The sequence below is a fragment of the Myotis myotis genome, unplaced genomic scaffold, assembly GCF_014108235.1.
Source record: "Myotis myotis isolate mMyoMyo1 unplaced genomic scaffold, mMyoMyo1.p scaffold_m19_p_2, whole genome shotgun sequence".
NCBI lineage: Eukaryota > Metazoa > Chordata > Mammalia > Chiroptera > Vespertilionidae > Myotis > Myotis myotis.
In genome coordinates, this window is record NW_023416324.1 from 64,491,794 (window position 1) to 64,519,774 (window position 27,981).

Genomic DNA, 27,981 nt, shown 5'->3' on the forward strand with positions numbered 1-27,981 from the left:
CAATTGTGCAAAGAAAATGTAATTTCTTTATTTCTCCATAACTGACTGAATTTTCTTCAAGATCCTCCAGCCTGGGGGTAGCAGGGAAACAAACGTGAACTTTAAATGAACCAATTAACAATATGTCAGTCTCCTTTTGGTTTAAAATGATCTCTTTCAGGTAAATGTTCAGGCAGCATCCTCCCCCTCAAGATGATAGATTGGGGGAGGTTACTTTGTTGCCATGGTGATGGGGAGTGGTCCCAGAGGTCTTTTTGCAGGTTCTTGGTGGTTCTCTGAGTCCTCACTAGCCCTGTTGGATTTTGTACTTTCCCTGTACTGTTAGCACTTGCCCAGCTGGCATCTGCTGCTGGAAACTTGAGCTCTCTCTCAGCGTGGTGATGGCCCAGCTGGTGCTGGGTAGCCTTCTGAGGTCTGACTGTGATTCCCACTTGCCTGCTGGCCTGGGCTGCTGTTGGCCACGGGGTCACTTTACTCCAGTATGATAACCTCTCTGGTAAGCTGACTGTCCAGCAAGTAAGTTACTTTCCAGTTTCTTCACTAGACCATCCAGGAACTTCTGAATACTTTCCATACGAGAAAGGAAACTCCAGAAGACTAACTCAGACCCTCTCTCAGTCTGACCATGATTTTGCTCTGATATGGCACCACATGCTGGGCATGGGGGTGGGAGCAGTACTCCACAAGACAGTCTCTCTCCAGACTCAGACAAGATCAAGGGTCTCTGTCTTTTGGTATTTTTGGCCGACAGAGTTCAGGGTGACCCCTATGATTCCCCACTTCCTATTTTTCATGCCCTTGTATAATCTCTACCCCTTGTATGTGTGTGAAATCTGTGATTGCTTCTATCCAACAGAATATGGCAAAGAGATGGATATCAGTTCTGTGATTGCATTACAGTCTGTAAAACTCCATCTTTCTAATAAACTCACTCTACCGACTTACCTTGCTGACTTGATGAAGTGGCCATGTTGGTAAAATCCATGTGGCAAGAAATGTGAATGACCTGGAGGAACTGTGGGTGATCTCTAGGATCTGAGGGGCCAACAGCCATTAGGCAGTAAGAAACAAGGATCCTGAGTTCTACTATCACAAGAAAACTTCCAACAACCTGAGTGATTTGGGGAGGGATTCTTCCCCAGCCAAGCCTCCTGATGAGAACACAGTGGGGCTGACATCTTGATTGCAGCCTTGTGAGATGCTAAGCAGAGGACCTGGGAGGTAATAAATGCATGCTATTTTAACTGCTAAGTTTTTGATAACTAGTTATGCAGCAACGATTAACTCTCAAAAACTTTGGCTGAGAAAAACTATTCACGGCATGCATGTCCCATCATTTCTGCCCTCCCTCTGTGCCTTTATGCTTCCTACAATCCACTGAGGGTTAGAAGGACAGTTTTTAATTTTTCTCTTCATTCTGGTGGAAGAACCCCTCCTTCGGTCCCCACCTACACACACATCATTACTTTCTCCTTCCTGAAGTGGCACTCTCTCTACTTCCTTCGTGTTCAAGAGGCAGAGTGGCTGCTATGAAATGTAATTTAAAAGAAGAGGTAAAAAATATACAGAGGATTAATATTTTTAAAATATTACCCTCATGACATAGATCATACTATGTGGTTTTCTTCCCTTTAAATTTAGTTGAGATGAGCCTTATTGTTTTCCCAGGTCAGGAAGTTTTATAAACCATTTTTTAATTCTAATTTTCCCTTATGTTTTGCCCTATCTCATACCTCTCCTGGCATGAGGAAGGCCATCAAGGCTGGGTGGCCTACCCGTTCAGCCATAATATGGTTTGCTATAAATGCTCACAGAGACTGGTTTCCTATGGGAATGCATCTGTTGGAAAATGATCAGGATAAGGAACTATCCAATTTGAGTTCATGGAATGCAATCAGAAATTATTAGACCTGGAAGGAGAATGATAAAGCCCAAATATTCTCACGTATTGAAAAGGAAACTGAGGCCCAGGACGGTGAAATGCAAAAAATCACCCTGTTGGTTATTCTGAGCATTCTGACAAGTTGTCCTTGTAGAACTTGCCTTAAGATATCATGTATAAACCCCAAATGTATAGCAGAAAATTACTTATGAAGCAAGTTTTGCCAGAGTAGACTATTTTTTAGATTCACTTTCTTGAGAACTCTTCTTTTTATAAGAATTAAGTTTTTATCCTTTTCTGCTGGTAAAAGAAGATCTTGCCAAGAGAATCAAAGAATAGCATCTATTTTCTGACCTGCTAAGTGGTAACAACTGCCATAGGAATATGTCCCATCACACCCCAGGGAGTGAGATATGAGGCATTTACACACTTTGGGTTCCAGTTGGGGTTGTCTGGACCTGGGCAGTCTACTGACCTTGGCCGGAATCAGAATTTTAAAACTGTGCTTTTGTGTGCAGTCCCTTCTTTCTCTGCCTCTCTTTTTTTCTTCTTACGAAGGGGAGCTGGTCTTTATTTTATTTTTAGTCTTGAGTTTCTGACAAAGCCTTGGAAATATGAATATAGCCTTTGTGAAAATGAGTGAAAACCTTTTAGAAAACAATTCTCTTGTCACTTTTATTCATTTTGCAGAGACCCTTTCACTCTTACAATTACAAAATGGTTGGGGTCAGAGACAATGACCTTTTAAAAACATGCTCTTATCTTATTCCTAATTCTCATAAGAAAGCTCTCTGCAGGTGAGCAGCTCAAGACACTGCTGATGTTGCTCCTTTTAATATTCCCCAATCCTGACCACAGTCAGTTTAAGATGTCAAGCAGGGTACCATCTTTCCATTTTGTGTGCGACAGTGTGATGTGGTGGATAATAACTCTGATTATGGAGTCTGACAGAACTGAGTTCAGAGCTCTGTGATTTGGGGTGAGTTATTTCACTACTTTGTCTTTGTTTCCTCAGATGTAAAGTGGAGAGAATAATGGTGCTGAGCTTTTAGGGGTGTTGTGAACATTAAATTAGATAAGAATATAGCACATCTAGCAGAGAGCCTGGCACATAGTGAGTGATATCGTAACATGCAGGATGCTATTAGGAACTACTGTGCATATTTGATTGTCCATATTCCTAGCTGAACTGAAAATTCCATCAAAGCATGAGCTGTGTTTGTCTTATTCATTGTTATAATCCCAACATACAACTTAGTGCCTCCTACATGGTAGGTACTCAGAATATATTTATGTGAATAAATGAATGATCAAGAACTGGTAACTATTACTAGCATACCCTTGAACTTGGGCAGCATACCAGGAGCTCACACAGACCAGCTGAGTGACACCTTGTTCCATAGGCACATTCAGGCTTGCCCACACAGAGATGTGGGTATCGAGTGCTTCCACGCTTCCTACCTTAGAGATATTTAGTTCAAGTTTTGGGATTTGAAAAGGTGTTCCTTCATAATCTTACACTGATTGGAGCTTATAGAAAAGCTTCTAATAACATGAAGTTTAAAAAACAATCTCTGAAGAAGAGTGAGAAAGGGTAAGTGTTAAAATAGTCTGGCTAGAAAAACAAAGTTTCTCATAGCTTAGTCCTCGAAATTCAAAACCCAATATGAACCCCTCATGAGATCAATAATTTCCAAGGAAACTGAGGCTTTTAATGTTCCTATTCCATTATAGATAATTTCCTTCTCATAGGAGGCCTCTCACAGCAGTTGGGATGGAAATAAAAATAGTTTGAAGAGAGAGAGTGGGAGAAATAAAAGAGAAGTGCAACATGAAGGCGAGATAGATCCTTGGGAGATAGAAAGTTTGGTAAACGAGCTTGCTCTAGACAGTGGTTGTATTCATCTTCGTGTCTCTAGGGCCTGGCACGGAGTGTGGACATATGAACCAATAGCACATACTCATTGGGTGAAGTGGTGGAGGAGGGGAAGGGGCCAGAGCTCAGAAAGCCAAAGCAGAGGAGGCCAAAATGGGCAAGTGTCCATTCACTGGGCCAAAGAACAGAAAGAAGACAAATGCCTATAAGGAATAAGGGAAACAAGACAAGAAGCTGGAGCGAGAGGCTCTTCTACTTTCACTTTTGCCCTTTTGGTTTCTTGATTTAAGGAAAGCAACAAGGGAGAAATAGCAAGAATAGAGAGTTCTAGAAGGAACTGAAGGCAGAGCTAAGGCTATTAGATCTCTAGTCCAGTGCTTCACTGCCTCTTCTTGTTTGTATATGTTCTTATTTGTCTCTCCCACTGGAGGGTAAGCAGTTTGAGGGAAGACAATCTGTCTCACTCTCCTTTGTGTTCACCACTGAACCTAGCTGGGCATCTGGTCCATTTGACACATAATGGATTGACTTAGCAAGAGGAGCTGATGATATCTGTGAGTGGCTGCATCCATATAAATAAACGTCACTCCTCCATTTGGAATACACATAACATGGAACAGAAAATTGTAAATGAAAGGGAAAATTTTCTGAACTTTCACATGTGAGATTATTGAAAATCACTGTAATAAGTTAATCAAAATAACACACTACAGTGTAAGTCAACTCCATTCTTATTGTTGTTAAGGGAAAGCATAAATCTGAGTGAGAAAAAAGCTACACAGAAACAAGGGCTGGTCTTCAAGTATAATTTACTAGTTCTCATCTTAGATTAAGTTACTTCATGGTTGTGAGATAATCTACTGCCTATAACATCTTATCTGTTACTGGCCAATTAATGTTAGAAATAGGTCAAGTCATGCCCAGGGATATGGCTGCCATGTTTTTTGTTGTTTTTTTTTAAAGGTAGAATATTCAGGATGTGAGCTGAAATGGAAGGATATGGAGAAGGAAAGAAAAGAAGGGCAAGAAGAAAAAGAGGAGTAAAAAGGATTATGCAGTAGAGTAATAGAGCTGGATGGCTCTTACCTTTGATATACATGATGGATCAAGCCTACAGTTCTTCATACTGAAGTGGGAAGATGTGGTTTAAGGCAAGTTGTAAGTTGGTCTTTGAATGACAGAAAAGTGTGTCACGTAATTCTGTGTGAAACTGGGTTCTTAGCTTTTTCTGGTTCATAGAATCCCTTTTAATGAAAGTGAATGGGTCTTTTCCCCAGAACCACACACAAACATCTAAAATTTTGCATGCAATTTTGGGAGTTCACAGACTCCTGCAACCCACACACTAACTCTGTGGCAAGACACCTTCTGGTAGATACATTTTCAGTCTTCCTTACATCTTCTCCCAGACTTGAGCTTACAGTTGCCATTTACCTCATATCAGATGAAACACGGTGGTCCCCATCTGTGCATCAGGTTATCTGGTGTCTGTATTTTTGGTGCAAACAGTTTGGCCTTCCAGAAATGAGAACTGCTATTAATAGCAAATTTTTGGCTGAGGCAATCTGAAACAGTTTTCTCCAAATGCTCTATGGGCAACATGAGTGACGGAAGCAAACCAAACACTAATGGTTTACATGAGTCTGTTGAGGGATATGTGGGGATTAATGGTAAAGGGAGGGGAAGAAGAGGACGCATATCAGTGTGTGATGCCACAGAGCCAGCATGGGGCAAAGTTACAATGTGATGTCACACATCTGTTTTTAAGCTGTAATGTGCTTCGGACTAGAACAAATAGGTCTAGCAAAAGGTCAGAAATGGCAAACAGAATTCACCCCCCTTGCCAGTTCCAGTAGATTGTGTGGTAGTCAGTTATAATGCTGCCCCACAAGGAATCACTCCTCCTGGTATTCACACCACTGTGTACCTCCCTCCCTCAAATCTAGGCTGCTCTTCTAACTTGCTTTAACCAAGTAGAAGTAGGGTTCTGCCAGTTTGGCCTAAGCCTTAAGAAGGCCTGGCAGTGTTTGCTTTTTGCTGTTGTAGTCCTGAGCTACTCTTTAAGAAGTCTGTTTCTGCTGCTAGAGAGACCACATGGAGAGGCCATGTGGTAAGGGCGAGACCCTGAGACTCCATGAAGAAGAACCAGGAATCTAGCCAACAATTGAGACTTCAGGCATATGACCTCAGGCAACTCATTCCATCCATCCTATGCCCCCTCTGAGCCACCCTAGCTGAACCATTAGACATCCAAGTGTTCTGTATATTCCAGTCCCAGCATAAGACATGAGGAACAGATACATCATCTCTGCTGTGCCCTGTCCAAATTCCGGACCCGCAGAATTGTGAGAAACAATAAAAATGGTTGTTTTAGGCTACTAAGTTTTGCAGTAGTTTTTAAAATAATTAATAGATTATTAAAACAATAATTTTTACCTAGAAGTGAGACAATGCTATAACAAAAACATAAACCTTTGGAACCAGGCAGTAAGTGTAGTCCAGAAGGGTCTTGAGAAAGAATGTTGATGGAAGGGAGAATAACTGTGTTACAGGCTACAGAACAGGTGACCTGAATTATGTAGTGGCAGTAAGTGGCACTGCAATAACATGGAAGATATAAAATATATATCTAATGAACATGTGGATTTTCCTGAGGAGATTATCAGGTAGAATGTTGAAAAGGCCAAGTAATTGGTTTTAGTGGTGCCTGACAATGTACAAATAAAAAGAGATAAATTAAAGAAGGAACTGTTTAGTTTTCAAGCAAAAGCAGGAGGAAACATTCCCAAACCAGGATCTGCTGAGTTGGAAAATAAAGTAGTCTCTCACTCCCAACCTCTTCAGCATATCAAGGATCCTTAAATTAAATTAAAACCTGGAAGCAGAGATTAATTCCATGGCACTGCCAGTAAAATATGGCCTTGAAGGTCAAGATTGGATCAAAGACGTGGTTGTAAGCTCCTTTGTGAAATCTCAGCAAGATTTAAGTTTGTGTCTTGTAGAGTTAGACAAAGGGATTCTAAGAATCTTAAGGGCTTGCTTCCTATACTCTCTCAGCTACACAAAAGAGTTTCTAAGAGTTTTAGTGGCATTTTCCCATAGTACCCTGACCCCCAGCCCAAGGTAGAAAGAAACTTATTTAAAAAAAATTTATGGTTGTGTGTTTTGAATGGATTGAATTATAATTTTATATGTAGAAAGCCTACAAAAATTTTAAAATGATTATAGCTTGGACTAAATGGGGCAGACATAGTTCAAAATCCAAAGAAGTTTCTGAAGTCCTAACCTCTAGTGGTCAGAAAGCAAATTGAGAAATCTATTCCACTGTAATCATAAAGCATCTCTAATAGAAAAGAAAGAATGATTCAAAGAATGAAGCCAAGAGCTCAGAGGGCAGAGCCAAGAGCCATGGAAAACTGCTTCTCTGGAAACATTCCCTGATTTTAGAGTTGGATGATTTCAGAATTGCTATGAACCAGTGACTTTTATGTGCCTCCTATACCACTCCCCTATTTATGAACGGAAGTGTCTATTGTGGTCATCCTGTCCCTTTTTCATTGTTATATGTTGGGTATGTGGGGAATAGAAAAGTTAACTATTTAGTTCCTAGGTTCTTGTACTTGAGAGACTATACACAAAGGACCACAAATTAGGAGAACCATCTGCCACTCTACCCATAATGTAATTTCAGACTTTTGTAGTGATGCTGTAACCATGATAGGATGAGACTTTGGGGAATCTAGGGAGGGAGGAGATATATTCTGCATATGGGAGGAACATGAATTTCTGTGGTCAGAGAGTAGACTGTAGAAGCACTCAGAAGTTGGCTCCCAACAATTTCTTTCCTAGCAGTAGGCACAAACTTTGCTTTACATTAAGAGGTAGAGGTTACTTCCCTTCCACTTGAATGTAGGCTGATACTGTGACTGACTTTGACCAATAGGACATGGTGGAAATGGTTGATGTTCTAGGGCTGGCAGCTTCCACTCTTGGAGCCCATCTGCCATGCTATAGTAAGCCCAAGTGATACAGAGAAGAGCAGAGTTTATCCAGTCAATGGCTCCATCTGAGCTCTCAGCTGAAAGCCTACACAAACTGTCAGCCTGTACTTAAGCCATCTTGGAAATTCTAGTTTAGTTAAGCTTTCAGATAATTTCATTCCAAGCATCATTACAGGGGATAGAAGAATCACCTAGGTAGGCCAAGTCAACCCAAAGAATTATGAGCAATAATAAAATGGTTGTCAGTTTAAGCCACTAACTTTTGGAGCAATTTGTTATGCAGCAATAGGTAAGTCAAGTAGGTCAGTAGTGGTTTCTTGGAGTATTGTGTTGAGAAGGGTTTTTAGGACATACTCAGGCTTAGCGGGAAATATGCTGTAACTGATAGCCAATCTCTCATGGGAACAGGGAGGGAGAGTGAAGTCCTATGTAAAATAGGATTGGAATTACAAAATTACACCTTAGGAGCTCAGAAAGAGCTGTTTGCAGCTTATTGTGTGAACATTGTAATTTAGAATAAAAGTAATTAAAAACTTTGGATTTTTTATTAGCTCCGAGCTTTTCCATCTTCTGAAATTTGGATTTGTTAATTTACAAAGAACTTTAACCCAGAAGGACAGAAACTCAGTGAATGAGTTAGACCAAGTAAGACCTCAAAGATGACCACTAGAATCCACTCATCTTTATTTTCTCCCTTCTCTCTCTCCCTCCAAACTCAGGGCTTCAAATAGCTGTGGAGGGTCTCTGGAACTGTTAGCATCCATGCAGATTTGTCTGTGTTTTCCTGAAAATGTCTAAGCCCAAGTCCAGCATAATATAGAAGTGCTAAATATGTCTGTGAAAAATATCACTTGCTCACTCATTCATTTGAACTTGTCTGTTGTTAAGTTTCATGTTGTTATGTTATGTACTAGTGGCCTGGTGCATGAAATTCATGCACATTAAAAGGGGATTAATTAGACAAAATATTTTAGTATTGTTATTTGCCCTTTCTCTATAATAGAAGTGTCAGAGATGAAAGAAAATTAATAAAATGTATATGAAAATCTTCCTCCTGTCAGAGACTGGGGTGCACCATGGGGCCCAGAGTCAAGTCCCCGCCCATCCGTGTGCACCTCAAAATTGCGCAAGACCCAGACCCGGCTGCCCCCCCCCCCCGCCCATTGGGCTAGATCCAGAACAGGTTGGTCCCACCCTTGTCAAGCCCCACCAGGCAGGGGCACAGCCTCAGGTCCCCCAGCCTGGTACCAGGTCAGGGGGAGTGGCCTGAGGTCCCCCAGCCCAGGCCGGGGTGGGGGGCATGCCTTGAGGTCCCCCGTCAAGCCCCGCCAGGCGGAGGGCGCTGCATGAGGTCCCCTGTCCTGGTGCCGGGGCAGGGGGCGTGGGCTGCACTCCCCTGTCAAGCCCTGCCAGGTGGGGGGGCGTGGCCTGAGGTCCCCTGTCAAGCCCCACGGGGGTGAGAGGGGGGGCACACAGCCTCAGGTCCCTGCTGATTGCTCATTAAAGCTTGTTATGGGAACTCAGCCTCCGCTGTGGGTGCAGCCATCTTGTGTTATGAAAACCCCCGCCTCCTCTGTGGGTGCTGCCATCTTTGTTGTGGAATGATGGTCAATTTGCATATTCCCTCTTTATTATATAGGACAGTTTTTTTCTATGTGAAACATCTCTCCAGGTACTGGGAAGAGAGAAGTAAACAAGGCATGGGTGCTAAGCAAGTCATGTCTCCTATCTTCAAGGAGACCATGTTTTAGTGTCCAGAAATCAATGTGGACATTACAACAGGATAAGAATAACACATAACAACAGAGGCAAACATTATGATATTAACCAGCATTTATTGTGCACTTAGCATGTACCAAGTATGTCATTTAATCTTCTTTTAAATTTTCTAATTATTTTTATAATAGCTTTATTGAGATATAATTTACATACGATAATATTCACCCTTTTGAAATGTATAATTCGGTATTTTTAGTATACTCACAGAATTGTGTGATCATCACCACTATCTAATTCCAGAACATTTTGAACACCCCAAATAGAAAAACATATCCATCAGCAGTTATTCTCTATTCCCCTCATCCCTGTAGCCTCCGGAAATCACTAATCTACTTTCTGTCTCTATGGATTTACCTATTTGGAACACTTCACATAATTGAAATAATTCAATATATGGCTTATTTAACTTAGCATAATTTAAAGGTTTATTCATGTTAAAGAAATGTCAATACTTTATATTCTCTTATTGCCAAAGACTATTCAATTATATGGATATGCCATATTTTTTTGCTTTATCATTTGATGGACATATGAGTGTTCCCACTTTTTGACTACAGTAGCCCCCCTTATTTATAGGGGATATGTTCCAAACCCCCCAGTGGATGCTGACAGCACCTAACCCTATATATACTGGTTTTTCTATACATACACACCTATGATAAAGTTTAATTTATAAATTAGGTACAGTAAGAGATTAATAGCAATAACTAATAATACAATAAAACAATTATAATGATATGCTGTAATATTACGTAAATGTGCTCTCTCTCTCAAAATATCTGATAACAGAGATGACTACGAAGTGACTAACAGGTGGGTAGGATGCACAGATCAAAGGGATGAATCACATCCCAGGTGGGAAGGAATGGGACAGAGAGAGATTTCATCACACCACTTGGAATGGTGCAAAATTTAAAACTTACAAATTGTTTATCTCTAGAATTTTCTATTTAATATTTTTAGACCACTGTTCATCATGGGTAACTGAGTCTGCAGCAAGTGAAACCATGGATAAGGGGGACTATTGTATTCTGAATAATGTTACTATGAACATAATGTACAAGTGTTTTAACAGACATATGTTTTGATATTTATAGATAGTTACATGAGAGTAGAATTGCTGAGTTATATGGTAATTCTATGTTTAACTTTTTGAGGAATTGCCAGACTATCATTGTCTATCTTTTTTATTTTAGCTATCCTAGTGAGTGTGAAGTGGAATCTCATTGTGGTTTGGATTTACATTTCCCTAATAACTAATGGTGTTGAACAACTTTTCATGTGCTTATTTACCATCTGTATATTCTCTTTGGAGAAATGTCTATTCAAATCCTTTGCCTATTTTTTTAAAAATATATTTTTATTGCCCTAACTGGTTTGGCTCACTGAATAGAGCATCAGCCTGTGGACTGAAGGGTCACATGTTCAATTCTGGCCAAGGGCACGTGCCTGGGTTATGGGCTTGATCCCCAGTGGGGGGCATGAGGAAGTAGCTGATTAATGATTCTCCCTCATCATTGATATTTCTATTTCTCTCTCCCTTTCCTTTCCTCTCTGAAATCAATAAAAATATATATTTTAAAAATGTTTTCATTGATTTTAGAGAGGGGGGAATGGAGAAGAGGGGAGAGAGAAATATCAATGTGTGAGAGAAACGTCAATTGGCTGCTTCCTGCACATCCCCTGCTAGGGATCAACTATGCATGTGCCCTGCTTGGGAATTGAACCTTCCACCTCTACATGGTTGGGACAATGCTCAACCAACTTAGCCACACCAGCCAGGGCTCCTTTGCCTATTTTTAAATCGAGTTGTTTGTTATTGTCTTTTTATTATTTAATTTTAAGAGTTCTTTACATATTCTGGATATAAATTCCTTTATCAGAGATGTAATATGCAAATATTTTCTCCTATTCTGTGGTTGTGTTTTCACATTGATAATGTCCATTGACACCCCAAATTCTTTAATTTTGATGAAGTCTAATTGATCTATTTGTTCTCTTGTCTTTTGTGCTTTTTGATGTCATATTTGGAAAATCATTGCCTAACCCAATGTAATAAAAATTTACTTTTATGTTTGCTTCTAAGACTCTTATAATTTAGCTGTTATATTTACATGTATGATTCATTTTGAGTTAATTTTCATATATGCTGTGAGGTAGGGGTTTAACGTCATTCTTTTGCATGTGGATATTTAGTTGTCTCAGCACCCTTAGTTGAAAGATGATTCCTTCCTGCTGAATTGTCTTGGCATCATTGTAGAAAATTAATTCACCATAAAAAATGTAAGGATTTATTTTAGGACTTTCAATTCTATTCCATTGACCTATATGTCTGACCATATGTTAGTCATTTAACCTTTATAACAACTACACAGGGAAGATACTGTTAAAGGCTCAGAGCCTTTAAGCATTTTCTTCAAGATCATCTATATATAAAAGCCTAAGCGACCATTATGATGGAACTATTGGAATGACCGGAATGACTGGTCGCTATGATGCACACTGACTACTAGGGGGCAGACGCTAAACGCAGGAGCTGCCCCTTGGTGGTCAGTGCGCTCCCACAGCAGGAGTGCTGCTCAGCCAGAACCTGGGCTCAAGGCTGGCAAGCTCAGCAGCAGTGGCGGGAGCCTCTCCTGCCTCTGCCTCTATGGCAGTGCTAAGGAGTGGTGAGCAGCGAGCATGGCGAGCAGCGAGAGAGGCGAGAGAGCAGCAAGAGTGGCGAGAGAGCGCGGCAAGAGCACCGAGCCCAGAGCTAGGCAGTGCCCAGCCCAGCTGGGCTCCTCCTCACTGCCTGCAGTTTTGTGCACTGCTCTGTCCCCTGAAGGGTCCCGGATTGCAAGAGGGTGCAGGCCAGGCTGAGGGATCCCCACACCCCTGTGCACGAATCCATGCACCGGGCCTCTAGTATAGTTAATATTCAGTAAAGCTAAGACTGGGAACTTGGATTCTCTGATCCCAAAGCCCAGGCTAGAAAGTTAATACTCTGCTGTCCCAGGAGGATGACTCTGGTATCCTATATAATAAAAGCCTAATGTGCTAAGTGTCTGGTCGACCAGTTGGCCATTCAACCAATCAAAGCATAATATGCTAATGATATGATCAGGCTACTCAACTGCTCACTATGACATGCATTGACCACCAGAGGGCAGTTGACTGGTTGACCAGTCGCTATGATGTGCACTGACCACCAGGGGCAGATGCTCCAACCAGTAGGTTAGCTTGCTGCTGGGGTCCAGCCGATCAGGACTGAGCAAGATAGGCCAGATATGTCCTGGAGCCCTCCTGTGGTCCCTCCCTGGATGGCCAACCTCCTGCATCCCTCCCTGGCCCCAATTGTGCACCGGTGGGGTCCCTCGGCCTGGCCTGTGCCTTCTTGCAATCCAGGACCCCTCAGGGGATGTCAGAGAGCCCGATCCCACAGGCCAGGCTGAGGGACCCCAATGGTGCATGAATTCATGCACCAGGCCTCTAGTGGGTTTTTAAGGCCTCAGTGACAGCAAGGAGGGTCATTTCCTTCCTGTAGTGAGCACTCAACAAGTGATGCTATTTAGTACTGTGCTTATGATTTTGTACAAAGCAAAAATCAGCAACTATTTTTTCCATAGTATATTTAGTAGTCTTCTTCAGAGGCAGGACTGTGGGATAAAATGATTTTCTCTGGTCCCTCCCAGCCCTGTGGCTTCATAATTCTCCCAATATAATATGTGACAAGTGGGTAAGAATTACCTTAAAATTTTGATTTCTGGCACAGAGTCTATCATTATACTTCCAAATGTTATTGAGGAAATATTTGAAGCCAAACAGAGGCTTTCATTTCGTTGACTTTAAAAAAAGCTTCATTCATATTCATCCAACAAATATTCATTTAGTGGTTATTCACAGAAATAGGCCTATACTATGTGCTATGGAGAAGCCATGCGATTACAAAATCTGTGTCCTCAGACAGCTCGTTTTCTGGTTATGGGGGAAGATGAGCATGCCTGTCAATGGAATGGGTAACAAACCAAAGTCAGCTTTTCTGGGCATTACTTCAAAGCAATTTATGGGTAAGTTTTTAACAAGATGGATTACAGAAGGATGGAGGGGAGAGAGAGGCTGGGATAATAAGCCTGAGGCCAACCTTGAGTGTAGCTTAGACAGTCAGAGAAGAGGCAAGTCCAGGAGAGAGAAAAGGGAGATTTGAGTAGAAAAGAGGGAAAGAGGAAGGGAGTGTGTTCTAAAAGGAGTCAAGTATCCTGAGGGCATTGCTGAGGTTCAGCCTTGGGGGCTGAGATAGAAAGGGGAGGGCAGGGTTATGTGTCCTAATGCACATATTCTGACTACGCTGATCCCAGACTTCTCACAGGGATGCCACTTCTGTGCCATAGAAAGTAGTATTTACAGCCAACCTCTTGAGATGGGTATTTTGGAAGCATTGTGGTTACCAATGTCACCCAGCTATTGGAGAAACCCATTCACTATATCAAATACTATTGCAGCTCTGTTATCCAAAACATTTTATCAGTGCCCTAGCTGGTTTGGCTCAGTGGATAGAGCATTGGCCTGCAGGCCAAAGGGTCCCAAGTTTGATTCCGGTCAAGGGTACGTACCTTGGTTGCAGGCTCCTCCCCGACCCAGGCCCTGGTCAGGGCTGTGCAGTAGGCAACCAATCAATGTGTCTCTCTCACATCGATATTTCTGTCTTTCCCTCTCTCTTCCACTCTTCCTAAAAATCAATGGAAAAATATTCTTGGGTGAGGATTAACAAAAACAAACAAACAACAAAAAACAAAAAAAAACCCAACCCATTTTATCATTAATGGAATGTCTCCCCTTTACTCACTTTCCCAGAGCCATGAAGCTGGCCTGGAATGCTGCCATGTTACAAAGCAGAAGCAGTTGGTTCTGAGGACAGCAGTGATTGAGAGGCTGTTCAATTTCTTCTTCCTATAGCTTCTAGTCCCTCTGCTCAGTGATTGGTGTGTTCTATTTATTTGGAATGTAAACCCCAGAGAGGGCCTGGGCACACTTTGTGCTTTGCGAAGCGCCTGGATGGCCAAAGATGGGGTTTGGGGAAAGGTTTCTCAGATACCAAGTAACAGATAGATGATTCCTACATAAATAAGTCAGAAATATGGAGATTAAGTTTTCACTGAGATGCACATGAATTAAGGAGAAAAAGTGTTTTGAGGCAATTTTAAATATGCCAGGAAACTTAAATCGTATGGAAAATAATACAAATTTTTAAGAAATCTCAAAACGGATGGGATTTGGCCTAATGAATCCTTGGAACTCCTCCCCATTTCACCAAAAATCTCCCCATTTGAAGAAATTAACATGACTTTAGAGACTGGCTGAAAAGGGTCCATCTCTCTAGATCTGACTGGCTCATCTCTTGTCTAATTGTTCAGATTTTAATTTTTTTACCTTGCTCTGTGCTTCATGTCTAAATACTCGAAGATGTTTATATTGCATACATTCAGCTTTAATTGGCCCTTAAAAGAAGGTGTTGATTAGAATCTGCTCAACATCAACAGCTAGCTCACACAACATTCTGTAATTACTGTTTATTAATTTAGTTCAAGTGGCATAGTTGAAAGCCCTGCTCAGATGGGAGAAGTAAATTGTCACTGGTATTGAATATGTAAATTATGTGCATTGTAAATTTCCATGAAGAAATATTTAAAGTTAAATGCTGTGCACATAAGCCCTTCCGGTTTTATCTAACCCAGTCCTTGGAGTCGAATCAGATGTTCCTTCAGAAGGCACGTGGCGGAGAACCCTACAGGGGTTGGGCCCGAGCCCCAGGCAGCACATCTTACCTTGAGTTTGCAAAATGAGATTTTGTAATTAGGTTTTGTTGTGTGTGTTTCCTTTTCATGAAACAAGGCAATGCTAATGTGCTCTCTTTATCCTTGTTCACAAAGCTCTTCGAAGGACCCCCCAGCAGGTGTTCTATGGCTGGTTGGCCACCCAGCAAATCCCCCTGCTTCCCTGAGAAAGCTTCTAGATCAGCCGTGGGCAAACTACGGCCCGCGGGCCGGATCCAGCCCGTTTGAAATGAATAAAGCTATTTAAAAAAAAGACCGTACCCTTTTATGTAATGATGTTTACTTTGAATTTATATTAGTTCACACAAACACTCCATCCATGCTTTTGTTCCGGCCCTCCGGTCCAGTTTAAGAACCCATTGTGGCCCTCGAGTCAAAAAGTTTGCCCACCCCTGTTCTAGATGATGTTGGGTGGAATGCTGAAAACAACAGTAATCGAGACAGCTTTTCTTCAGCAAATAGCTCAAATAAGTTAATGTTAGTGCGTGTGTGTGTGTGTGTGTGTGTGTGTGTGTGTGTGTGGTATGTTTTCTTCCCCCAGAATACCACAGAAAACGGCAGAAAATGGGACCAATTCTGGAGTCGAATTGTTTCCTGAAGCCCACACAGTCTGATCTCTGAGAGTCATGTCAAAGTCTCTATGCAGCTCTTCCCAGGAGAGAGAGAGGTTTAATCTTGTCGGGATAACTTTATTATATTAAAGATTGTCTCGGATTCTTGCTGTATTAAGGTTGACTTAAGTGAAATTTCCCTTCAAACATCAAGATGCAACCCAAACACTTTGCTTTTTTCTGTGCTAATGGTGCTTTGGGCAAGTTACCTAATCTGTCTGTTCCTTGGATTCTTTCCCTGTAAAATGGAGAAGATAAAGAACCTACTTCATGGACTGGATGCAAAGATTAAATGACATAATACCTTTTAAGTGCTTCAAACAGGGCCCACCCTTAATGAAGGAACAATCAATGTTAACTACTATTTGTCCTTGTAAAAGTTTACATGGTTACAACTGGAACTTCAAATGCTTTTGTACATTCTTAGGTGATTGCTTTTCTAGAAATTTCTGACTGCTGAGAGTCTTAAATGTGCAACTAATCAGAAAGAGATTCTTTTTAAAAAAATTAGAGAAGTAACCCAAACAGGGGTTTTTGTAAGTGTGAAAATTCAATTATAATTTTTTTCTAAAGGTTGAAAAGAGTAGTTGAGGCAAAAAGTACATCTGGCTGCTATGCCACTGAAGCCCACACATGCCCATTTGGGGGGCTCTCTGGCTTTGTACAAGTTTTCAGCCCAGATGTTGGATGTTTTCAATTTTGTAGAATCTGACTATAAATGAACTGAAAATAAAAAGGCCCAACTGTTACTGGGACTAATTATGATAGTTCCAAGGAGATTGTGCATGCTTCTGCTTTTCCTTTATGAAATGTTCCTGAAGAAAGCATTTTGACTGAAATAACCCCTTCAGATGATGGCTGGCATTTCCAGTAATAATAATCCTACTTCAGATCCACAGAGGAAGTAATGGAAATGCAAAGTGCTTTACAGACACTGGCTCTGAGGTTTGCATTACCTTCCGGAGCGGCAGGCAGCAGGAATCCTTGGCCCTGTTTTACAGATGCAGAAACTGAGGCTGAGAAATAAAAGCATGAACCACAATAGTTCTAGAGCAAGTCAGCGAAACAACCAGGGAGCCTATGGTTTTATAACCTGCTTGAACTAAATTCAGTCTTGTTAGGAGCCATCTGCTCAGGACACTGCTGCTTATACGAGCTCCTGTCAACCAGGTGAGCCTGCCTTTAATGGATCAGATGTGTTTCAGCTAAGTTGTCTGTTCACTGCAACAAATCCTGTTTTCCCGTGAATGCCTATTGAAAAATTAGAGACATGGGCCTCCAAATGACTCCTATAAACAGAGCTGAACATGTTGGAATGGGAAAGCTGAATGTGGTTGCCCAGGTTCTGGCTAGTTATTGAGTACTCCACCTCCTACCCCACTCCTACCTTATTGGTGTTTTGAAAAATTAGGAAGAAAAATGGTGCAAAGCTGAGAGTATATAGGATGAGGCAAAAGGAGGCTTACAGTTGTAAGTACATGAAATGCAAGGTATTATCATTTATAAATTATTGTATTATTTTCCTTATCAACAACTGTAGACCTACTTTTGCCACACCCTGTATTTGCAGTACTTTCCCACCTTCCACGCTCACTCTGAGTAATCTTCCTTTAAGTCACAGGGAGTTCTGCTCAACGAGAGGCCCCCAGAGCAGTTTCCTGATACCCTGGGAATTAGTTTTTCATCTTCCTTGGGTTATACTAAGCTTGGTTGCAAGTAAGAAAACCATCTTACAATTGGTTTTTGTTTCTTAAAATATTTTTGTTTCTGGATCTAATTGCCCATTTGTGCCTTTATTTCATGTCTGGCACAGATAATGGAGGTGGGAAGAGGTGAACAGAGAAATGATCAGGGAGACCCTGCCCTCAGGGAGGTTGGTGCTCCTCGGGGAGACAGAAGCAAACCAACATCTCTCACATGGTGCTGTAATGAGGCAATGGCTGACAGGAGGGGCACCTGTCTCTATCCTGTGCAGGCTCCCAGGGAAATGTTTAAAGAACGGAGAGGGATGAGCCAGGTGAGAAAGTGGTGGGATGTCATTTCAGGTAGAAATGGCAAAGTATGAAAGTTTCAGACAGCTTGGCCTCTAGTGAGCCGATAGCAGTGAGCAGTGTTGTATGGCTCTCAGGCAGGGCACCCACTCTGGTTGAATGGATGCAGAGTTGGAGGTGGGTGGAAACATTTTCCTGAACTCCAGGGCATCATTGAAAGCTCTGCTGTGAGAGCACATGACCAAGTGTAAGGCTTCCAATTTTACAGAACCAACTGGTTTCCTACTTTGTCAGTGGAGTAAATATGCTGTGTACTAGAGAAACAGAACAAATAGGGTGTGGGTGGGTGTGTGTGTGTGTGTGTGTGTGTGTGTGTGTGTGTGTGTGTATTGTCTTATGTGATTTGTGATTATGAAGGCTGGCAAGTCCAAAAGCTGCAGATGGACCAGTAGGCTGGAGACCAGAAAAGATTCGATGTAGTGGTTCAAGTCCAAAGGCTATCTCATCTGCTGGCAGAATTCCCACTAGCTCAGGAGAGGTCAGTCTTTTGTTATCTTTAGGCCTTCAACTGATTCGGCAAGGCCCACCCACATTATGGAGGGCAATCGGTTTTACTCAAAGTCCATGATTTAAATGTCACTCCCATCTAAAAACACTCTCACAGAAACATTCAGAATAATCTTCAGTCACATTTCTAGGCCCTGTGGCCCAGCCAAGTTGACACATAAAATTAATCATTACAAAGGGAATATATGTAATCACATGGATATAATAGTGATATACCCTTATCTGTCTCCCATAGGACTCCATTCATTCATGCATTCTTTAAAAATTACTTATTGAGTGCCCACTATGTGCCATGCTCTGGAAATCCAAGAATGAGCAAGATAGACAGTGGAGCTTCCTAGTGGAGGAGGGGTTAGCAAACTGTGGCCATGGCCACATCTGCCCTAAAGCATATTTGTGTAAGTAAAAGTTTATTGGATCACAACCACATCCATTTATTTATGCATTGATTATCTTGCTTATGTGTTACAATGGCAGAGTTGAGTAGTTACAACAGAGACCATATGGTGTGCAAATTTTAAAATATTTACTATCTGGCTCTTTGTAGAAAGTTTGATTATGCCTGTATTGGGGGACATATATAACAAAAAATAAACAAATAGACATACTATGACGTTAGGTAGTCAAGAAGTGCTCTGAAGGAAAAGAAAGCAGGACAAAGGGGCAGAATGATGGAGGTGCTATTTTTGACACGGTGGTTAGGAAAGGCCTCTGTTAAGATGATATATGAGCAGGGAAATTCATGAAAGGAGAACCAGCCATGAGAAAACCCGGGGAAATGAGTCCCAGATAGAGGATGGAGCAAGAGCCTGGCATGCTTGAGGATCTGGAGAATAAGGAATGCCGGGGCTGATTGCCTGCAAGTTTTTGTTTTTTGTTTTTTGTTTTTATCTTATACATCCTAGGTGGCCTATATTTCACTGCAATTGACTGAGAGATTAAATTCTGGATAAGCATACTTTGGGTTTTTGGTTCTAAAACATTGTACACCAAGTCTTCATAGCTTGTTCACTGGTCTACCAAACAAAGCCCAGATGGGGTCAGTTGTCTCCATGTGACTCTCTCCTATCCTCAAATCTCCACCAGTGCAGAGTCCTTGGCTGGCAATCCTAACCCTCAGAGGTCAGTCCTACCCCAGCCTCCTTTTCTGATACGTGTCTGACCCCCATAGTTCCTCCGCACACCACCCCCATGCTCCCTCCACACCACCATCCTGTATTTCTCTTTTCTTCATGCTCTATTCACTTCCACTCAGCTCAGGCTCTTTTCCTCCTGCAATGTCTCACCTCCAACTTTCTTGTTCCCTTTCTCTATTCCCTCTCCTTTTCTCCCTCCTCCTTTTCCCCATATCTCTAAGTCCCCTCCTACCCATTGCTTGTTGTTTGGATGTCTATTACAGCATTGATGGAGTTTGTCTAATCCTAGTTTATGCATCTATGTATCTCTTCCAGTAGCCTATGAAGCCTGGACAGCAGAAAGGCAGTGGGAGCAACATAGCTTTTCTCGGAGAAGGAATGATGTCAAGTAAATGACCATTACTCAACATCCTTCTAGGCCAGTGGTTCTCAATCTTCCTCATGCAGCGACCCTTTAATACAGTTCCTCATGTTGTGGTGACCCCCAATTACATTGTTACAAATTGAACATAATTAAAGCATAGTGATTAATCACAAAAACAATATGTAATTATTTATGTGTTTTCCGATGGTCTTAGGCGACCCCTGTGAAAGGGTCGTTTGACCCCCAAAGGGGTCGCAACCCACAGGTTGAGAACCACTGTTCTAGGAACTTGTTTGAGCCTGGTACTCTGCAAGAGCCCTAAAGAGACAGCCATCAGTCAGACGTAATCTTGATCTATAGGGAACCCACAGTACAATGGGGAAGATAAACACATACACAAATGCTGAGGGTTTAGATGACTGTTGAATGTGCTTCAGAAGCAGAGATAGTATGTGACTGGCTCTGCCTGGATGAATTTGGAAGTTTCCTCAAGGAGGTGACATTTTAGGAAAGTCTAGGCAGAAGGAAGGAGGGGAGATTCTAGTAAGAAGGTAGAAACCTTAAAAGGAACTGCACTTTCTGAGACTGGGGAAGAAATTTGAAGTAGTGAAGCCTAGAGAGAGTCGGTGGGAATGATAAGACATGAGGTTAGTAAAAATAAAGTCCTGATGTACGTGAGGGGCTACGAGAACAAACTTTATTTTTATCTTTGTATCTCCCTCACTTAGCCTAATACTTTTGACAGAGTTCTGAACACTTAGCAGTTTCTTGATTTAAACTAAGCAGGTCAGGTTAAATTGCACCACATATACTGAGACCTCAAACATGATATGTCAATCATTTTTGTAATGTGATACACATTGCATGTAATGATTGTGTCAGATATAGACGTGGACTGTATCATATAGCAAATGATTTACTTGAGTTCATCACCGTAGCAGGTATCGACCTCTCAGTCTCCTTGGCGGGGCTGTGGTCTCCTTGGTGGGGGCAATGTACTTAATACTCCTCAGATACTTTCTCTTCATCAAATAATATGCTCAGTGCTTCAGCGATGAGATATGTTGAAACCAGTGGACTCACCTGCCATTTTACTTTTATAGGACCCTCACTGGATAGTAATAAAGTCTGGACAAGAGGGTGTGACAAGATTTCCTTCCCAAGGGACTGAAGAAACAATCACTGATGATCAGTCAGTGTCAATATTTAATTACTAAACGAGGTAAGTGTAATCTAAAAGTAGTTTGATTTTCTGCCCAAATAGCCCAAGCCAGACCTTTTGTACAAGGCTGCCCATGTGTTCTCAGCAATAAGCTGGCACCGTCTTAAAGATGAGTTTGTTCTCTATTAGGTCAATGAGGAGTGAACTAAGTATTTTCTACTTGGGTCTTCCCATGATAAAAGCTTAACAGCTTTGAAGGAGCTATTACAGGCAAATGCCTGAAGGAAATACCCATTTGAAAAGCCTTTAATTATGTACTTCTACAATAGTGTGGAAAGGAATCACAATTCCCACCAAGGGTTATTGGTTAAATAGTGAGTTCCTAAGTCAGTAACTACTTATTTATATGATGGTTGGTAATTACAATAAAGGAACCATTGCAAGCTATTGGGCTGATAATCATCCATGTAGTTGGGGCTAATAAGGTCCTGGGGTCTGTTCTCAGTCAAAAGAAGCATTGCAACAACTTGGAGGGAAGGTGAGGTGCTGTCTCGCCACTGAAGCAGGGGATGCTAATGTGTTCCAAAGACCCCTGCAGTTGACTTAAGTTCAAAGTGACTGGAAGAGCACTGCCTGGAGGACATCTGCCTTTGACTACCCAGCCTCCATTCTCCCTTCTTCTGAGAAAAATCATTTCCTTGGGATCTTCCCCGCCCACATCAATGTGACTCTGGTAAGGCTGTCAATCAAATGGTCAGGCTTTCCAATCAGCAAGTGGTACAAGCAGCATTCCTGAGAGTCCTTTGGAGATTTGATATGCGTTCTGGGAAACAAAGGGACATACTTTTTTTCTAAGATGACTTGGTAAAAGGCAGCATAAGCTTGGAGCTGCTGATGGCTTTCTTTACTACCAGTAGAAAAGTCTTGCCTGAGACTAAAAGGAACACAAAGTATGGAGAGGTAAAAGACGGTGAGGAAGAAATAGATTTCTCAACACATTGTTTGAGCACCAGGGTGAGCCATGTATGAAGCTAACCCATATGAAGCTAAACGATGTCACAGACTTCCCAGTTACAAAGGCCATAGCTTTCCATTCTATGTTTATATAGTTTGAGTTGAGTTTTATGTTACCACTGTTGGAATTCCTTAGTGTGTCTATCAAATTACATGTGTTTTTGTTGTTGTTGTTAAATATTTTCATTAAGTTTTAGAGAGAGAGGAAGAGAGAGGGAGAGAGAGAGAGAAACATTGATGTGAGAAGACATAGATTGGCTGTCTCCTGCATGCCCCCTACTGGAGATCAAGCCTGCAATTCTGGGCATGTGCCCTGACTGGGAATTGAATCTTTCAGATGCACAGGATGACACCCAACCAACTGAGCCATACCAGCCAGGGCAGAAGACATGTGTTTTTGTATTGGGACAAATGACCTCTAACTGGCTGACTTCTGTTGTCAATAGTAGCAATTAGGAAAGACGTTGAAACTAAAGCTTTGGCTTTCTCTACCTATTGCCTCCTCCATTAGCAGGAATCAGCAAGAGTTGCCTGTCTGCACCTGAATGGCAATCTCAGGAGAGACTATCCCTCTTCACACTTTTACTTTCATTTCTTCTTGTAATCTTTGTCATTTGACAATGATATGAGGTTTCTACCTTCTTTACTTTAAACCAGATGATTAGCATAAGGAGATGCTCTATTACAGAACATTTTACTTAAATATTTAATACTTTCCCTCATGTAAAAAAGAAAAGATGTTCTGAGAATGCAGTGCTCCTAAGGCTGTGATTATGGCTAAGTGATAACACTCATCACTCAAAATAGAGTCACATAGTCAGTCCTCAATGTGAAGCCTCCCAGATGACAAATGTAATTTTAATTGGCGTAATTCTTTATAGCCCAAAAGAAACCTTTAAAATGGAGTGAATGAAAATGCAGGATTTTGGCAAAGCCCTGAAGAAGTGTTCAAAAGCGTAAGTGACTGCAAAATCACTGAAAATGAGATGGCCCCAAGTTAAGCTTCAGCTAAATTTTCAGTAGCCAGAGGTGGAGTTAAGAATCAAGAACCAGGTTGGGGTCTTTTGGGAAATGTGGATGCACTAGGTGCCCCTGAGGTCTCAGGGTTAGGGTTTAAGAATTGGGGAGTGGATGACACTGGTCACAAATATTAGCTCTAGTCTTTCCTGGGAGTGTCATATGTTCATTTTGGTTGGTATTTGTTTCAGAGTTTCTCAGCAACTGTTGTCATCTCTGCACTCGCAACAGGCCAGCAGTGGATACACATCTCTTAATCTTGCTCCAGATGTGGGCAATCTTAATTAGTGGCTTAAAGGCAGCTGAGAGTAGGAGAGAGTGGCTATTCCTGTAATGCAGCGGTTCTCAACCTGTGGGTCGCGACCCCTTTGGCGGTCAAACGACCCTTTCACAGGGGTCGCCTAAGACCATCCTGCATATCAGATATTTACATTATGATTCATAACAGTAGCAACATTACAGTTATGAAGTAGCAATGAAAATAATTTTATGGTTGGGTCACAACATGAGGAACTGTACTTAAAGGGCCAGAAGGTTGAGAACCACGGCTGTAATGGGAGACAATGTCTTACCTTATAGGACTTCATTAATGCCTGTGGTCTAAAGGAATGTGATGCTTATCATAGGATGATAAACATAAAGACATTGTGACAGAAATATTCAATAAGAAAAATAAAGGTGGTAAAACTCTAGAGGACTGAATAGCAGATGGCATAGGTTAAAAAGAAAAAGATGAGAAAAAATGTTGCCCAGGAGAAAGGCAGAGGGGGAGAAGATTCAGGAAAGGGTGAACAAGGGAAAGTTGAAGAAGTTTGATAATGTTGCGTATGTCTATGCAGACTCATCAGATTCTGCTGGGATGCTTCCATATTTCTTTTTTTTGCAAAAGAGTACTGTACCATTCCATTCTCCATGTCTACTTTAAAGTGTTCTTTCAATAGGAGACTTGAGCTGAGATTTAGGTGGTTTTACAAGCAAATTTCAAACTTAATTTTTTTCACTTGCATTTGGAAATCTTAAGTCATTTGGGCAGGAAATCAGATATGTAGTATATTGGGGAATCCTATCTAATAAAAGAGAAATATGGTAATTGGCGTATGACCGCTACCCTTCCCATTGGCTAATCAGCGAGATATGCAAATTAACTGCCAGCCAAGATGGCGGCCGGCAGCCAGGCAGCTTGAAACTAACATGAGGCTTGCTTGCTTCAGTGACGGAGGACTCCAACGTTCCCCACCTGCCTTGCTGGCCTCTGAGTCTGCAGTTTAAGAAACATTGTAACAAATACAGAAGCTAAACAAAACCCCAGAAACCTGCTTTCAGCGAGCTGGGATCTCAGAGCTGGAACTGATACAGAGTTTCGATATAGAACCTGAACAAACCAGATACCTGCTTTCAGCAGCGGATGCCTAAGAGTTGGAGCCTCAGAGCTAAACCTGGCCCAGAATAAAAAAAAGAAAAGAAAAAAAGGAGCAGTTGGGAGCTTCAGTCCCAGCCTGAAAACAGTCCTCAGCCCCTCACCCAGACTGGCCAGGCACCCCAGTGGGGACCCCACCCTGATCCAGGACACCCTTCAGGGCAAACCAGCCGGACCCCACACGTGCACCAGGCCTCTATTCTACATAGTAAAAGGGTAATATGCCTCCCGGCACTGGGATCAGCATGACAGGGGGCAGCGCCCAAACCCCCTGATCGCCCTGCAGCTCTGTGTGTGACAGGGGGCGGAGCCACAACCTCCCTATCCACCCTGCTCTGTTCCTGACAGGGGAAGGCGCCCCAACCCCCCTGATTGGCCCTGCTCTGTGGGTGATAGAGGGTGGTCTGTGTGTGACAGGGGGCAGTGCCCCAACTCCCCTATCGGCCCTACTCTGTGAGTGACAGGGGGGAGCTCCTCAACCCCCTGATGGGCCCTGCTCTGTGCGTGACAGGGGGGAGCTCCCCAACCCCCTGATCGGCCCTGCTCTGCATGACAGGGGGTGGCGCCGCAACCTCCCCATCGACCCTGCCTTGAGTGTGACAGGGGACGGTGCCCCAACCCCCCAATCGGCCCTACCTAGAGCATGACTGAGGGTGGCATCACAATCTCCCAATCCGCCCTGCTCTGTGCATGACAGGGGGCGGCGCCCCAACTCCCCAATCGGCCCTGCTCTGAGCCAGACCAGGGGCTGCACCTAGGGATTAGGCCGGCCCTCTGCCACCCGGGAGCAGGCCTAAGCCAGCAGGTCGTTATCTCCTGAGGGGTCCCAGACTGCGAGAGGGCACAGGCTGGGCTGAGGGACCACCCTCGCCCCGCAAGTGCACAAATTTTTGTGCACTGGGCCTCTAGTCCTATCTAATAAAAGAGAAACATGGTAATTGGCGTACGACTGCTACCCTTCCCATTGGCTAATCAGCGAGATATGCAAATTAACTGCCAGCCAAGATGGCAGCCGGCAGCCAGGCAGCTTGAAACTAACGTGCTTGCTTCAGTGATGGAGGACTCCAATGTTCCCGCCTGCTGCTGCAGGCCTCTGAGCTGCAACTCTAAGCAACTATGTAACAAATATAGAAGCTAAACAAAACCCCAGAAACCTGCTTTAGTCCGCCAGGCTTCAGCCAGCAGGATCGCAACATTGTAAGCAAAGGCCAGAAACCTACTTTCAGCAGCGGAGGCCTAAGAGCTGGAGCCAAGCCTCAAAGCTAAAGCTGGCCCAGAATAAAAAAGAAAAAAAGGAGCGGTTGGGAGCTTCAGTCACCTGCCAGCCTGAAAACAGCCCTCAGCCCCTCACCCAGACTGGCCAGGCACCCCAGTGGGGACCCCCACCCTGAAGGGTGTGTGACCAGCTGCAAACAGCCATCATCCCCTCATCTAGGTTGGCCAGGCACCCCAGTGGGGATCCCCACCCTGATCCAGGACACCCTTCAGGGCAAACCAGCCGGCCCCCACCCATGCACCAGGCCTCTACCCTATATAGTAAAAGGGTAATATGCCTCCCGGCACCAGGATCAGCGTGACAGGGGGCAGCGCCCAAACCCCCTGATCGCCCTGCAGCTCTGTGTGTGACAGGGGGCGGAGCCACAACCTCCCTATCCACCCTGCTCTGTTCCTGACAGGGGAAGGCGCCCCAACCCCCCTGATTGGCCCTGCTCTGTGGGTGATAGAGGGTGGCGCCCCAACCCCCTGATTGGCCCTGCTCTGTGCATGACAGGGGGTGGCGCCACAACCTCCCCATCGACCCTGCCTTGAGTGTGACAGGGGACGGTGCCGCAACCCCCCAATTGGCCCTACCCTGAGCGTGACTGAGGGTGGCATCACAACCTCCTGATCGCCTTGCTCTGTGCATGACAGGGGGCGGCGCCCCAACTCCCCAATCGGCCCTGCTCTGAGCCCAACCAGTGGCTGCACCTAGGGATTGGGCCTGCCCTCTGCCACCCGGGAGCAGGCCTAAGCCAGCAGGTCATTATCTCCCGAGGGGTCCCAGACTGCGAGAGGGCACAGGCCGGGCTGAGGAGCCCCCCTCCCCCCCGAGTGCACAAATTTTTGTGCACCGGGCCTCTAGTCCTATATAATAAAAGGGTAATACGCAAATTGTCCCTAACAGCAGAATGACTGGGAATGACTGGTCACTATGACACACACTGACCACCAGGGGGCAGATGCTCAATGCAGGAGCTGTCCTCTGGTGGTCAGTGAGCTCCCACAGGGGGAGCTCTGCTCAGCCCCAAGCCAGGCTGACAGCTGCCAGTACAGTGGTGGTGGTGGGAGCCTCTCCCACCTCCTCAGCAGTGCTAAGGATGTCCGACTGAAGCTTAGGCCTGCTCCCCGCTGGCAAGTGGACATCCCCCAAGGGCTCCCGGGCTGCCAGAGGGATGTCTAACTGCCAGCTTAGGCCCAATCCCCCAGGGAGCAGGCCTAAGCCAGCAGGTGGTCATCCCCCGAGGGGTCCCAGACTGCGAGAGGGCATAAGCTGGGCTGAGGGACTCCCCCCACGCCCCCCCGAGTGCACAAAAATTTGTGCACTGGGTCTCTAGTAAAGGATAAAGAAGGAGTGCTTTTTATAAAGAGTTGGTCCTGCAAAATAGAGCCAGAGTCATGGAAACATGGAATAGACTGTCGAATCTCAGAGGAAAGGCAAAGGAGGGTGAGTGGATGGGAAGAGATCAACCAAAGATCTTGTATGCATATATGCATAGCCCATGGATACAGACAATAAGGTGGTGAAGGCCTGGGGTTGGGGGCAGGGGTGAGCTGGAGGAGGTCAATGGGGAAGAGTTGGGGACATATAAAATAGTTTCAACAATAAAGATTTTTTTTTAAAGAGTTGGTTCTGTTCTTATTGATTTACAAATTTAATTTCCATCAAAATCGCAGAATGAGAAAACCTGAGACAGTTCTAATGGCTTCTGAGAGGCCCAGGATTGGACCTGGCTGGCCAAACAACTGAAATTACCTGTGGCTCTTCGTATGTGACTAACATTTGGGAAATGGATTCTGTCTCATTGGCTGTGTTGCGCCCCCCACCCCCCCACCACCCAGTTATACTTGCTAATGATTTCATAAACCCTTCTCTACTGAAGAATGCCTTCTCTTCTGCTCCCTTCTCCCCCTTCCACCTTCCTCAGTGCTTTCCAGAAAGCTCATTCTTCTTCTCTTTTTCTACCCTTAGCTCATCTCTGTTTGGGTCACAGTTGCACTGGAAAAGGGGCAAATTTCCCCCAGGGGGTATTGTGTAGCAGTTCTGACCTTGTGAGTATAATGACCATGTGGCTGAGGATACTTTCTGTTATC